The sequence below is a fragment of the Gopherus flavomarginatus genome, chromosome 8 (assembly GCF_025201925.1).
Source record: "Gopherus flavomarginatus isolate rGopFla2 chromosome 8, rGopFla2.mat.asm, whole genome shotgun sequence".
Classification (NCBI taxonomy): Eukaryota; Metazoa; Chordata; order Testudines; family Testudinidae; genus Gopherus; species Gopherus flavomarginatus.
In genome coordinates, this window is record NC_066624.1 from 27,808,889 (window position 1) to 27,823,248 (window position 14,360).

General features: G+C 42.2%; 1 long non-coding RNA gene across 3 annotated transcripts in view; it reads left to right on the plus strand.

The window, feature by feature from the left end:
• The window catches only part of LOC127056841 (uncharacterized), a 58,054-nt gene extending 48,597 nt beyond the window's left edge, over window positions 1-9,457 (plus strand). For all 3 annotated transcript variants that reach the window (XR_007775934.1, XR_007775935.1, XR_007775936.1), the window contains 2 exons: window positions 6,262-6,335; window positions 8,892-9,457. This is a non-coding gene — a long non-coding RNA (uncharacterized LOC127056841). The remainder of the gene's footprint in view (window positions 1-6,261; window positions 6,336-8,891) is intronic.
• Window positions 9,458-14,360: the final 4,903 nt, after the last annotated feature.

Consider the following 14,360-nt stretch of genomic DNA (forward strand, 5'->3'; position numbering starts at 1 on the left):
TAAATGCAGTTAGATTATAATCTGAGAGGCAGCTCAGCCAAATTAGTTTTAGATAGCTGAAAATTGCAGAAGATATGCTGCAGACATGGTACAGACATGATCCTACACTCGCATAACATGAAAATAGACCCTTAGCATTACTTACAGTCAGCTAAGAATAGGCTATATGAATGCTATATGCTGTTTCCAGCACAGGCATGCCATTGAATGTAACAAAGGGTGAAATCCTGGCCCCATTTGAAATAATGGGAGTTTTTCCATTGACTTCAATGGAAGCAAGGTTTCAACCAAAGTAACTGCGTTCTTTTGTGGTGATACGAATATGTTCTGCTATAGTATCAACTATAATAAATTACTCTAGGAAATTCACCTTCGGTTTAATCCAGCAAGAGAAGGAAACTTCAAAGCAGAGGTTACCTGAGTAATGTTACACTCATCCAAGTGCTGTAGGAGTCTCTGAGCTACAGATTACGTTATACTAGGCTCAATGAAGAGTTAAGGATGTGGGGTAGCCTAATTTAGGAATTTCCTTGCTCTTCTGGGTTTGATATAGAGCCTTATCTCAATGTGGAACTACATAGGAGTGACTCTTCATGCATCAAAGCACAAATAAATCCCATAATGTAATTGGAAATTATGTACTATGTAAAATATATCATACTGGGGGGGAGGGAAATTTCTTGTTTAAAATTTAAAATTAATGTCTCTCTCCTGGAAGAGGCTGGAATGACTGACACCCCTGGAGTCCAAAGTCCTCTTTTATCCGCACGTAGCAATTACTGCATACCTGGCAGCAACAGTGCAAGCTTCCCCACTCCCTGCCTGTTACCACTTCCCAGTCCCACCCAGCTGATGTATCTCATCCTGGACCTTGAGGACCCCACCTCTACGTGATGAGAGAGTATTTTAGTCTTCTTGCCAATTTGTTCCTTTACCTCCCTACTAAGGCTACCAAGGGTTTTAATTAGTGTAAGTTGTGGCAGTGGTTTTTGCGATGTAGATCCCTGGACTGAGACCATTAACTCATTTTACATAGGCCACTGAACAGCCATCAGATGGGAACAACTTTCAGATACCACCCAACTAAGCCAGATTCAACCAAATGACTTGCTGGTGCCAGGCTCCTGTTCAATACCATTTTTGTGAGATACCCAGTCCCATTCCTTGTGTGTGTTTTAATAGAATTTTTGTTAAATGATGAGGCGCTCGACTATGGACCTCAGAGTTCAGGTTGTAGCAAACTGCAGCAGCTGAATTACAAACCTCTGGAAAAATTAAATGATAATGGAAGTGCTTTACTGTCCCTTAATGATAATATCAACCTGGGGAGACACTAATAATACTGTGGTACTGCAGGCAGAATTATAAAATACAGTACATAGAACTTCCATACAGTACAAAGTGCACATAGGGTTTCTATGCTAAGTTAATGGTTTTCGTGAATTCCTAGTAAGGCTAATAGTCTTTCAAGTAATTTGGAATATTAATTTATGATTTATTAATCATTTTGACTTATACAGCACTCTAAGTATACATATACACAGTGTGAAATCCTGACCATACTGAAGTCAATAGCAAAACTCTCTTTGACTTGAATGGGGCCAGGATTTCACCTACAGTATTGTTACCCCCTTTGACCTGAATAGTTAGCCAAAATTCAGGGCCTTGTGGGTTGTTTCCATTAGGAGAAGAAATTGATGATGGAGTCGGGTATTCTCTGATACAATCCTATTCATTTACAAAGAATGAACTGATAGTTCTGTTTCGCCCAACACAGAAGGAATCAAACAGCAGGAGACAGTTTTTTTTTCTCACACTCCCAAGCATCTTTCCAACCAGTGCTTTACTCAAAAGTTCTCTTAACTTTTCTCAGAGTCATGCTGCAAGTGCATTTCACTCTGGCTATGCCCTTGGCTTCCTGCTGTTTCTCTGTCAGCTTCTCTGGTGTTTCTACTGCCTCTCACCCACATAGACACAGCTGTAATCAAATCAATCCCCTTCCCATCAGCTTCTCTGGTGTTTCTGTTACTTCTCTCCCACACAGACACAGCTGTAATCAAATCAATCCCCTTCCCCTGCATTTATCAGACTCTTGGGAAACCCAGTGGACCAAATGGCCCAGCTACTCCCCAAGTTAGCAAGCAGTCTAGTCTTTGGATGGTGGCTTTCCATTATTTCAACAAAGGAGTATTTAATTGTTCCTTGTTTAAGCTGAATGGAAGCTAGCTGTCACACCCAGGAGCCTCCAGAGGATGTGTGATTGCCCAGTCTCCAGTGTAAGAGTATGTAGTTGGATTTTTAAAAAGTCCTTTTGCCTTAAAGCTGATGTCCATTAAAATATAAACAGATCATACAGATTAAACCAAACAGAACTCTCCTCACCCTCTGTCCTCTCTGGATTTTTAAATATGACCAGCCCTTTAAAAAACCTGCAAACTCCTAGTTCACCCCTTTCTGGGAAACCTTAAAAATAGATAAAGCTTGTAGGGGTCCCACTAGTCATCAGCCTCGGACTCTGTTAGATCAAGGAGGAAATCAAATTCCAGAGTTGAGGACACATCATGGAAAATGTGGCATCATGTAGCACCTTTCTGATTATACTGACAGTAAGTGTTTAAGAACATAAGAACGGCCATACTGGGTCAGAACAAAGGTCCATGTAGCCCAGTATCCTGTCTTCTGACAGTGGCCAATGCTAGGTGCCCCAGAGGAAATGAACAGAACAGGTAATCAAGTGATCCATCCCCTATCGCCCATTCCCAGCTTCCGGCAAACAGAGGCTAGGGACACCATCCCTGCCTATCCTGGCTAATGGACATTTTTGGACCTATCCTCCATGAACTTATTAAGTTCTTTTTTGAACTCTGTTATAGTCTTGGCCTTCACAGCATCCTCTGGCAAGGAGTTCCACAGGTTGACTGTTTAGTTCTATTGACAAAGGGCTTAAAATCTAAAGGCAAAGCAAAACAACTCAAGACAGGACAAGGCATACACAGAACATGGTGTGTCCATTTTCTCCTTCAGTGCTGTTTTCTGGCACAGCTTCTCTGCAGCAGTGGAATGCAGTGGCCTGCCTTTGAAATGTTCTACAGAAGTGCTGGCACTTCAGAATGACATCCTTCCTATGCCCCAGAGTTTGTATTTTGCTTCACATCAGAGGAGCACTCAATGTCCCTGACTATAGAGAAATCTCCATAGTTGTCCTAGCACCAGTGCAACTACACTGGTTCGAGTGCTACTCTAGGTAGAACATAGGTGTGTTTACCACTGTTGTATCTAAAGTTGCTCAGAGATAGGTTAGATGACATGGTGGTAAATATACCTATGCCCTGTCTACACTAGTGCTCCCACTCTGTTGCTGCTACCCCTGGAGTTGCACTGGTGCTGGAGTAGTAGTGAGAGACTTCTTTCCAACCTGATAGGCAGCTAATTGTTAACTGACACCACCTGATGATTGAATTTTTTACTCACAATGCCGTATGTGATTACTGAGTTAAACTTACACTGCAGTTATACAAGAATACTCAGACATGAACACCACCTAGAGGCAAGATAATAAATTAAACTATAAGATTTATAGTTGAGAGAACCAAACTTGTGTGAACCATTTTGGCCTACCTCCAGCCACTGTGAAGCTGAGACCCCCAGTGTAAGCTGAATATTTTTGGCAACTTTGCTTCAAACTAATCCTTCCAGGAAAGAGACAACATCTGCCAATGATGACTGGAGGCTAACATGTCACTCCAGAGGTAGTATGTTTAGGGAGAACCTTTTGAGAGTGACAATATGGTGTCCTCCTCCTCTTGTATACCCCTGACATTGGGAAGATATTTGTGGGGATACCCACTGGTAACTAAGCGAATCAGGTAATTCAGTTGTGATCCACTTCTATTTTTCCTTTCTTTATTCTAGTGGATATTAGATAAAATAAGGGTCCAAATGAATCAAAGGGATTGTTAGTTAAAGCTTTATTGAATGTGAGCTATGAGACCTGTGCACCGCATACCAACAGTTTGAGGGATGTCTGCCATTTCCAAGTTTCCAATGATCAGCTGTGACTCCTAAAATGCACCAATACACTGCCTTTCCCTTTAACTCTTATTATTATTTGTATTACCATAGTACCTAGGAGCCTTGTTGTGATAGGTGCTGTACAAACACAGAACAAAATGATAGTCTCTGCCCCAAGAGTTTACAATCTAACAATTCTTACTTTGCTTCTATGACTACAAGGGCAATGAAATGTAAGAACCGTGCAAGCCTTGGTTTAGCTCTGCCTTTCTCTCCCCTCATGGAAATCCCTGTGGGAAGAGGTTTGGGGGAGCTGGACTGGTAAAACTCCACAAAAATCTCCTTGCTGAATTTTCATTGGATTGTTTGATCTATAGAAAGGTTGAGGTTCTGTACCCAGGTCCCATACCAAAGGGTCCCTCTACCTAAAATGCCCCAAGCTTCTGCCCTCAGAACCATGATCCCTGGAGGGGGGCACAGGAGACCAGAACCTTCCCAGTGCAATTCATCCTTGTGCACAGGGGGAACACAAGGTCTATTTCAGGGGCTTAAAGAATTTTTTAAGTGCTCCATAGATCTTGTGCTGGCCCCACTGCACATGGCTCCTTTGGCCACAGTGTTGCACTGGGAGCTTCAGTTCAACGGATTATCCACCATGACCCCCAAATCTCTTTCAGAATCAACCCTTCCTCAGTTGTGACTTTTGGAGCATCTAGTAAAGTGTTCTTAAACTATTCACATTTATCATTCACATTTTTTTGATTACATTCAGCTGATTTGTATCATAGGGGTTTTGAGCTTTGTGAAATTGGCCCCTTTAAAGCACAAAAGTATAGATAGCTCTGGTCTGGAGTCAATTCTGTTTGTATATTATAAATGTGATCAATTCATGATAATTTGTACTTACATTACATTAATTTATAGTTCTGTGATCAGTTTATCTTTATCTGTCAAGACAAGATCTAATATAGAATTCAAGAGTAAGTGATGTGCGTTGGGGAACTGTGGGATATTTTGAACTGGGCCTCCCTTGATCTCTCCTGTTGAAGCTGATTCACTGTGGATAAATAATGAAAGAATGATTCCTCCCAGATAGGTGCCTAATCAGTGGACCAGAGTCTTTCTCACTCTCTCCTTTCCTCCTCCCCCCCAACATTCAGAGACAGAAAGTCATGCACTCAATATGTGCAGTACTTTACTTTTTTCATTTAAGTACACATCTGAGTGTGATGCACCAAACATCCCTTTATTTAGCTATACAATCATAAAAGGCAAGAGGCAGTTTGCACCTGGCAATCTTTCAGATTTGGAGATCATTCTGAAATTTAGATTTACATGCCATCTAAAGAGATTAGAAATTTTACTCTGGGTGAACAACACCCTTTATAATAACAACCATTCCCAGCATTTCATTGTCTGTGCAGTGGTATGTTAAACATTCAAGCTAATGGCATGACGTTCTGATATTACCAAGATATAAATGCATTCTGGGATGTATACATTATAGGAGTTGCAATAAATTGCATTTGAAGGGACAGCAACTGCATGCTTGAAAACAGATGGTTTTAGTGCTCTGAATAGGCCTGATCCTGTCTGTCAAAGTTAAGCAGATTTGAGTCTGGTTGTCTTTTAGGTTTGCTGTTTCTCTGTGATCGTAATGGCAGAGAATTTACATTAATCTGCATGTGTATGTATACACATAGAGATAGAGATTACACCACGTGTGTATCTCTGATAAATTGAAGTGTCATGTGATAAACTGCATTTATACCCTATGCTCACCTCCCCTGTACTTCACCCACACTACCTGTTGCACTCCAAACTTCTGATCAGCTTTCAGACAATTGCTGCTTGAACACATCAATCAAATCCGTAGAAATGTTTTCTTCTTTCTTCACATGATGTGGAACTCCCTCCCCCCTCAAAACTGCACTGGCTAAAATGGGTAATATTCAGTGCTGGACAAGAAACAGGATGAAGTTTTTGATCTCTTCCGAGTCCTAGAGGCTAGAAACAGGAGCTGTGTACTGTTAGAAGATAAGGAATCCCCTCTTCCTTTCTGGTGGGATTAAAGCTTTCATTTCTGACTGATTGTGAAACACTGGAGTTTAAAGCAGTGATGTTCTGATCTATGGAAAAGCTAATTTAGGTAATATTTAAAGTTTTATAAAATGTATTGGATTTTATTATTCTCTCCCTTTAAGGCCGTTTTTAAATGTATGAGTGGCCTGATTTCCATTACTGCCATAGATGGTGTCTAATGTGTGTCCACTACAAACTGCGGTCAATGGGAGGAGTTACAAAGAGTAACCTTACAGCTGTTGGTAAAATCAGTTATTACTTTTCTCAGAACCTTTTTTTTTTTAATGTGATGTTTGTTAGTTGCAGGGAAAGGTGCTGTCTTATTTGAATCCCAGGAGAGTGGGTCTAAGCTAACCTAGGATATAATAACTTCTGCCCTACCCAATAAAAGAAGGGGCCACCGAGCTCAGAAATCAAATAAATATGTGGCTCAAATGATAGAGCAGGAACAGAAATGAAGATAAAAGGTTTAAAATGAGGAAAGTGGATGGGAAACAGAGAACAGGGAAAGCTGCTGGCCTGTTTGAATCCTGGGAGGTGGGCCTTGGTCCACCCAGAATGAAAGCCCCACCTCTCAATAAGGGGAGAGGCCACAGAACACACAATAGATTAAAAACAAATGAACAACAAGGATGGATGTAGCATCATAAGAGTGGCCATACTGGGTCAGACCAAAGGTGCACCTAGCCCAGTATCCTGTCTTTCGACAGTGGCCAGTGCCAGTTGCCCCAGAGGGAATGAACAGAACAAATAATCAGTAAGTGATCCACCGCTGTCACCCATTCCCAGCTTCTGGCAAATAGGGTGGGGACATCATCCATGCTCATCCTGGCTAATAGCCATTGATGGACCTATCCTCCATGAGTTTATCTAGCTATTTTTGAACCTTGTTATAATCTTGGCCTTCACAACATCCTCTGCAAAGAGTTCCACAGACTGACTGCGTTGTGTGAAAAAATACTTTGTGTTTGTTTTAAACCTGCTGCCTATTAATTTCATTTGGTGACCCCTAGTTCTTGTGTTTTGAGAAGGAATAAATAACACTTCCTTATTTACTCTCTCCACACCAGTCATGATTTTATAGACCTCTATCACAGGGTTTCTCAAACAGGGGTCACTGCTTGTGTAGGGAAAGCCCCTAGCGGGCCGGGCCGGTGTGTTTACCTGCCCCATCCACAGGTCCGGCTGATTGCGGCTCTCACTGGCCGCTCATTGCTGCTCCAGGCCTATGGGAGCTGCTGGAAGCGGCGTCTCTTCCAGCAGCTCCCATTGGTCTGGAGCAGCGATCCGCGGCCAGTGGGAGCCGCGATCAGTTGGACCTTAGTCATCTCTTTTCCAAGCTGAAAAGTCCCAGTCTTATTAATCGCTCCTCATCTGGAAACCCTTCCATACCCCTAATAATTTTTGTTGCCCTTTTCTGAACCTTTTCCAATTCTAGTATATCTTTTTTGAGATGGGATGACCACATCTGCACGCAGTATTCAAGGTGTGAGCATACCATGGATTTATATAGAGGCAATATGATATTTTCTGTCTTATTATCTATCCCTTTCTTAATGATTCTCAACATTCTTTTTGCCTTTTTGACTGCCACTGCACATTGAGTGGATCTTTTCATAGAACTATGCACAATGACGCCAAGGTCTTTTTCTTGAGTGGTAACAGCTAATTCAGACCTCATCATTTTATATGTATAGTTGGGATTATGTTTTCTAATGTGCATTACTTCACATTTATCAACATTGAATTTCATCTGCCATTTTGTTGCATAGTCACCCAGTTTTGTGAGATCCTTTTGTAGCTCTTCGCAGTCTGCCTGGGACTTAACTATCTTGAATAGTTTTATAACATCCGCAAATTTTTCCACCTCACTGTTTACCCCTTTTTTCCATATCATTTATGAATATGTTGAATAGGACTGGTCCCAGTACAGACACCTGGGGGACACCACTATTTTCCTCTCTCCATTCTGAAAACTGACCGTTTATTCCTACCCTTTGTTTCCTATCTTTTAACCAGTTACCAATCCATGAAAGGACCTTCCCTCTTATCCTATGACTACTTACTTTGCTTAAGAGCCTTTGGTGAGAGACCTTGTCAAAGGCTTTCTAAAAATCAAAGTACACTGTTTTCCCTTGTCCACATGCTTGTTGACCCCCTCAAAGAATTCTAGTAGATTGGTAAGGCATGATTTCCCTTTACAAAAACCATGTTGACTCTTCCAAATTATGTTCATCTGTGTCTGACAATTTTGTTCTTTACTATATTTCAAAGATCCAAAGATTCTAAACAAGGATGTCGGATGAGGACCCCAAGCACAGGTGAAAGTGCTGGACTAACAAGTGTCAACACTTAAGTCCTCTGGTTTTCTACAGAATAGATGCAATATGGGAAGCAGCAGCAATAATGCAAGCCTCTCCTTCCATATCAATATGTCAGAGGAACCTAGACTAGCCGTGAGATGGCAGTTTAGTCTGTCTTCAGACATTTGTGGTAGTGATTTGTGTGATGTGGAAATCTGACTGTGATCTGAATGGAGAGGATCAAATTCTGAGACTAACTGAAGAGCCATCAAATAATAACTTTCAGCCACTACTACATTAGGTTCACACTAGCAACTGGTATATTTCTGCTCCATATTATCAATCCCCAGAGCCACCTAGTCTCCTCCTCTGAAAACAATCATTACAAATTATATTTAACTTTTACGAATGAAATGGTTCAATATTGCCTCCATTCCTTAATTTTACATTTCACTGCTGTATAGTTATCTCCTTTTTATTTGTATTGTTCTTTAGATTGTCTGGAAACGTTGAAGATGAGTCCACCCTTAAGTGAAGGTGTCTTTATGGGTGTTAGGTTTCACCTTGATTTCTATTCTTTTGCAGTACAGCTTTCTAACTTCGGATTTTTGTTTTTGTTTTGTTTTGCTAAATACTTGTCTGATATTGTCTGAGTCATAAATGTACACCACCACTTTCACCTATGAATTTCCATGACACATTAACTGTTTAAAGTAGCTTATCCATCTATAGCATTCAATACTCAGTACAGATTCAATAATAAACTCTCATGGGATCCCTTACTAAAGCACCACGTTGTCATCCTCTATTTCCACTGGCTAAGAAGAACTAAATGGGGAAGATCTGGAGTGGGTTGAACAACATACTGTTTCCTTCCCTCCTTCCTGCCATAAGTCTGTAAAGTCAAGCTCCACTGTTGTGAAGGGCACTGGAGCCAGGACAGTAGGGGGCACAGCTGAGAGACTGACACACTTCCTCACATTGTCCTTACTCCATCCTTCAAACCCAGGGCATTTCAGTAGTGTAAGATACTGATGACTCCTTCACCCACCCTACTACCTTGTTATGACCTGGTCCCCTCTCACCTTCAGGGGATTGGGACAGCACTTGGCAGGAAGACCACAGTGGCATGGCACTCTCATGAAATGTGAGGGGCTCCTGGCTAGACAATAGGCCTCCATGGATGTCCCAGGATCTGTGAAATACCCCTATGGGTCTCAAGCTACCTGCAAGTTTCAAGGTCTGCAGCCTGAGAAGCTCCATGGGAGGCAACACTACCAATGGGACATTTGAAAGAAACTCCATCATTTTCAACTCCTGGACACACATTTCTTCTTTCACCAGGTTCACACGGGTATAACTCTGTTAACTACATAGGAGCTACTTTTGATTTGAGTACAGAATCGGGCTAATCTAATTTCCTCATTCCTATGTAGTCTTTTCCCACAAAGGGGACAATATGGCCCTAAGAATGTAGCAACTCCCGAAAGCATTCCTTGTTTTCTGCCTTTTTTTAATCAATTAGTTCTGTATTCACTTTCCTTTCTTGTCATGGTTCCTTCCTCATGGTCAGAGTGTACACACATCCCATAAGACTTCAGTGAAAGGTTACTGAAGCACCATGAGTCCCTTGTGTGTTGTTACAATTGACTTTTATAGTAAAAAAAAGAGAGATTGTGGTTAAGCACCATCTACTTCAAACTTTATGGGCCTTGTCTCTTGTGTGGTGATTGTACCCTACTTTCCTAACTGCCCCATTTGTAGAGTTCCAGAACTCTGCCACTAACAGACACCAGGAAGACAAGTCTGTGGTTCCTTTCTCCCACTTTTAAAATACCACCTCCAGAACTCAGAGCAGTGCTGAGACATGGTCCATACTCTTTTTGGCCGTTCTGACTGCATGCCTCCAAAGTGACCAAAGAAACTTCTGTTTTCCCCATTTGGACTGATTCTGTTGAAAAACAACACATTAAGGGAAGGTTTAGAATATGGAAATTCCTAGCTAATCTTTCTCCTACAATATTATCAGATCACCTTGAAGTAAATTCACTACCACACTGCAGTTACATCCCCAGTCACATTATTATTTGAAAGGCAAAATACAAATAGTAATGTGGAAAAATCACATTGTCTAAAAATTATTATTAAACCAAGCCATCTGATGGATCTCCCTAGAAAGGAGATGGGGAGTCTGAACTGGTACCATGCTCGCTACAGACTTGCACTGAAATTGCTTTGCTGTCCTCTTGATATAGTAACACTTTTTCTCTAGATTGGTGCTGGCAATGTTTCATTTTGACTCGGTAATGTAGTCACCACCACTGAGTTGCATCGGAAGCACTTCGCTGCCATCTTGACATTATGTCATTTCTCTAGACCTAGGGTGACCAGATGTCCTGTTTTTAAGCCCTTCTGCAGGTGTCCTGACTTTTTCTTTAAAATGGGCAAATTTTCCTGTATTTTCTGTCCCTCTCTCCCCACCATCAGTACTGGCATGTCCTGCTGCTGGCCAGATCCCTGTTCACCAGATGCTCGCCCACCAGTGGTGAATGGGGGGGTCCAATAGTGAACAATGGGGGTGGATGTGCAAGGCTGGTGATGGGGCAAAACTGCAGCTTTTGGGGCTGGCCACTTCCCCTGCTGGTCCATCAGCACAGCCCCTGCTGCGAGCTGGCTCTCAGCCAGCAGGGCCTCACCCCCATCCCGTTTCTGCCCAGGAGTGACTGCGAGCTGCGGTGGCTGGTGAGTATGGACAGGTGCCAGGTGGCAGCTAGTTACGTGTCACCCCTGCTGACCACCCATCAACCCTTTATGTGCTCCCCTTCTTGCTGTCCTTTCCCTGCTTTGCCCCTTCACTCTCCTTCAACCATGCTGCTCCTCCCTATCCCCTCAGTGGGGCACGTCCCACTCCTAGCGCTGGGTGGAGAACCAGCCCCTGGTCAGAACACTCAGCTCACTAGCAGCCTGGCCAGTGGGTTCCTTCCTTCCTCCACTGCCTCTTGCTGGGCCAGCACCCTAGAAAGCCCAAGACCCATCAGCCTGAGGCACTGGCCAGGAGGAGCCAAGGCCAGGAGGAGCCAAGCCCTGCATGTGCCAAAGCCCCGCCAAGCGCTGGCACGGGGAAGCCTCCTGCTCCTCAACTAAGCTCTGGAGTGATGGCGGGGAGGGGAGGAGAACGATTTCCAGCCTGTTTGTGCCCTGACCCTGCAGGCTCCACAGCAGCCCCCCAGGCAGGGGCTTAGCACCCTCTTCACACACCCTGAATCCTGCCCCCAGGGAGCACACGGCTGCTCTGTCCCTAGGCACCCTCCCCTGCTGAGCAACCTCTCTGGCCCGGTTTGCTGAAGCTCCTGCAGTCAGGTTCCCTGGGCCCTAGTGCACAATGCATCCTTAGGGTATAACCCCTTCCTGCCTGTGTTGTAGTCAGTGGGACAGGAGGCAGCTGGGTTATATCGGTGGCCAGCAGCAGCCTGGAGGTGTTAGCTGCTTTTTGACACTGTGCGGGCAGGACATGACAAGCTGCTTCTAGCCATGTGGGGAGGAGAAGAGATGAGCTCTGCAAAGACACAGGCCAGGTAATCCCTTCCCCTTGTCCCCTGTGGCTGGAAGCAGCTCCCGTCCCTTCCCTCCTGCACAGTGCACAAAGGCTGCTGCTGGCTAGTCTGATTTGAATCCTGGCAGAAATCTAGGGAAGGGGGACATGTGACCTGCGTGCCCCCCCACGTGTTGCCTTGGGAAGACTCAGCACCAGGAAGCAGGGGAGGCAGGTCCATCTCAGGGGCCCAGCAAGTATGAATGGTGGAAAGCATCGGGCAGGGTCAGTTGGTCACCCCGGGTGAGAGAGGTGTATGGCAATGTGTGTGTGTGTGTCACTTCTCCCCATGTGAACCCCTAAAGTCTTAGAAGGTAAATAAAAAGAATCCAACTATGCAGTATTTCTTTTTAACATGGGCTCAGTCAACTCAATGTTAATTTGAATGTTTGTACTGTACAGTTCTGATTGATTGCTGTTGAACTTGCTTGAATACGAGTAATCTTACCAGGTGTCCTGTATTCAGCATAAGGAAATATGGTCACCCTATCTAGACCTGAATTGACACCCTTTCATCCTCACACATCGTCTCCACAACCCTGTACTCACAATGCAGATGTGCTATCGTATCTAGACGAAACAGAATTTGCTAAGTAAGTGGTGGCAGCCTTAATTCAGAAGTTTTCTTTAAATCTCAACCTTAATGTTTCAGAGGTTTTATGTTTATTAAATGAAAACATCAATAGCTGCTAGTTTTTGTGTTTACAAGGAATTGATTCTTGTCAAACCGTGCCTATCTGACACTGATTAATATCTAAATATTACATTCTGCTATTCTGCATTTACTGTTTCATTTTAAAATCCAAGTCCATACTTACTCTTATACACATCTTGTATAATAATTCAAGTGCTATAATGGCATTTTAGCACTGTAAATTGCTGCCAACCTGACCTTAAATCTATCCTGCTGGCTAACATTAACCACAACGCTTCAGAACTGTTGCTGTACGTAGCCTCATACATCCATTCATTACATAATATTTTTTTCTAAGATGTTTATTTTTAATAACAATAACTGAACTCCCACATGTTCAATTATTGCTGGCAACTCCGTGACTCTTTCTTAACAGACGTTAAAGACGCAACATCAAATTCTTTTTGCTCTGGGTATCGCAAAACTAAATCAATCCTCTACACCTATGGAAATGACTCATTTAAAAAAAAACACAAATCACAATAAAAGGTAATGATTGTCTTCTCCTTGCATTCCTGCTGAGTCATCATACTTGAATTTATTGCCACCAGTCTTTTCCATATAATAAAAAAATGTGTATCCATCTGATTGTCAGTTTAAAGACTTTTTTTCCCTTTGGACCTGATCTATATATACCATAAACCAATCAAGAAAGCGCTAGATGTCAAAGTGGTGTTTGCTTTTCAAATCAGTCAACCAGTGTCCAAATGGCAGGACCAACTAGGGATGAGGATTTGTTAGGAGAAAAGTAATCTGTTTACTTTGTGCAACTTCTCTTGAGTGCAAGTTTCTATAGCAAAGCCATGAATAACACACAAGGAGATTTTTCTGTAAAAATTCTCAAGCAATTTTCTTTATTTGTTGGAAACATGGAATCTGATGCTTGCTATTACTATAGAACGAAGAACAACTCTTACATTAGCACCAAATAGGAGGAAAGGTACAATACCAAACACACACACAGCGCTGTAACAGTCTGGATATTGAAATGCAGAAATATGACTTGACATAGAATGACCATAACTAACACATGTACACCCTGGCATATGAATGGCCCTAACCTAGAATGAAAATATTATATTCTTTATGCCTACAATTATTTAGATCACAAGACTTGAAAGCACTTCACTTTAAGCAAATACAGGTTAAATGTGAAGGGAAAAGTTTGTGTTTTGGTTTGAAGAAACATCTTGTATTTCTAGCAAATCCAGTCCAGATATTTTAAGTTAATTTTAGAAGAAATAATCTTGTAAGGTATATTGCATACATGGTACTATATTACTGTTTTTTCAGATGTGCATAAGAACATAGTAGATTTTCCTCTTATGGAATTCTGGACCTGCTCCAGAGCCCACTGAAATGAATGGGAGTCTTTCCATTTGGAATGGAGTCTTTGGATCAAGTCCTATGTGACATGGGTTCATCCAAAGAATAGGCCACCCAGAACTGTGGTAGAACTTTACTCATTCAAAAATAGGCTCAATTCAGAAAGCATTTTTCATTTGTAGAATTGTAATGAATTATCTTCTGGCTGGTTATCACTTCTTATATTTAAACACATACTTCCAGTGACAAAGATAGAATACTTTTAACTTTTATGATGTTCATCTAAGAAACTAGATGAATACTAGAATTTGTCATGTACCCAATATCCTTTTATGAGAGTGCCAATTATGAA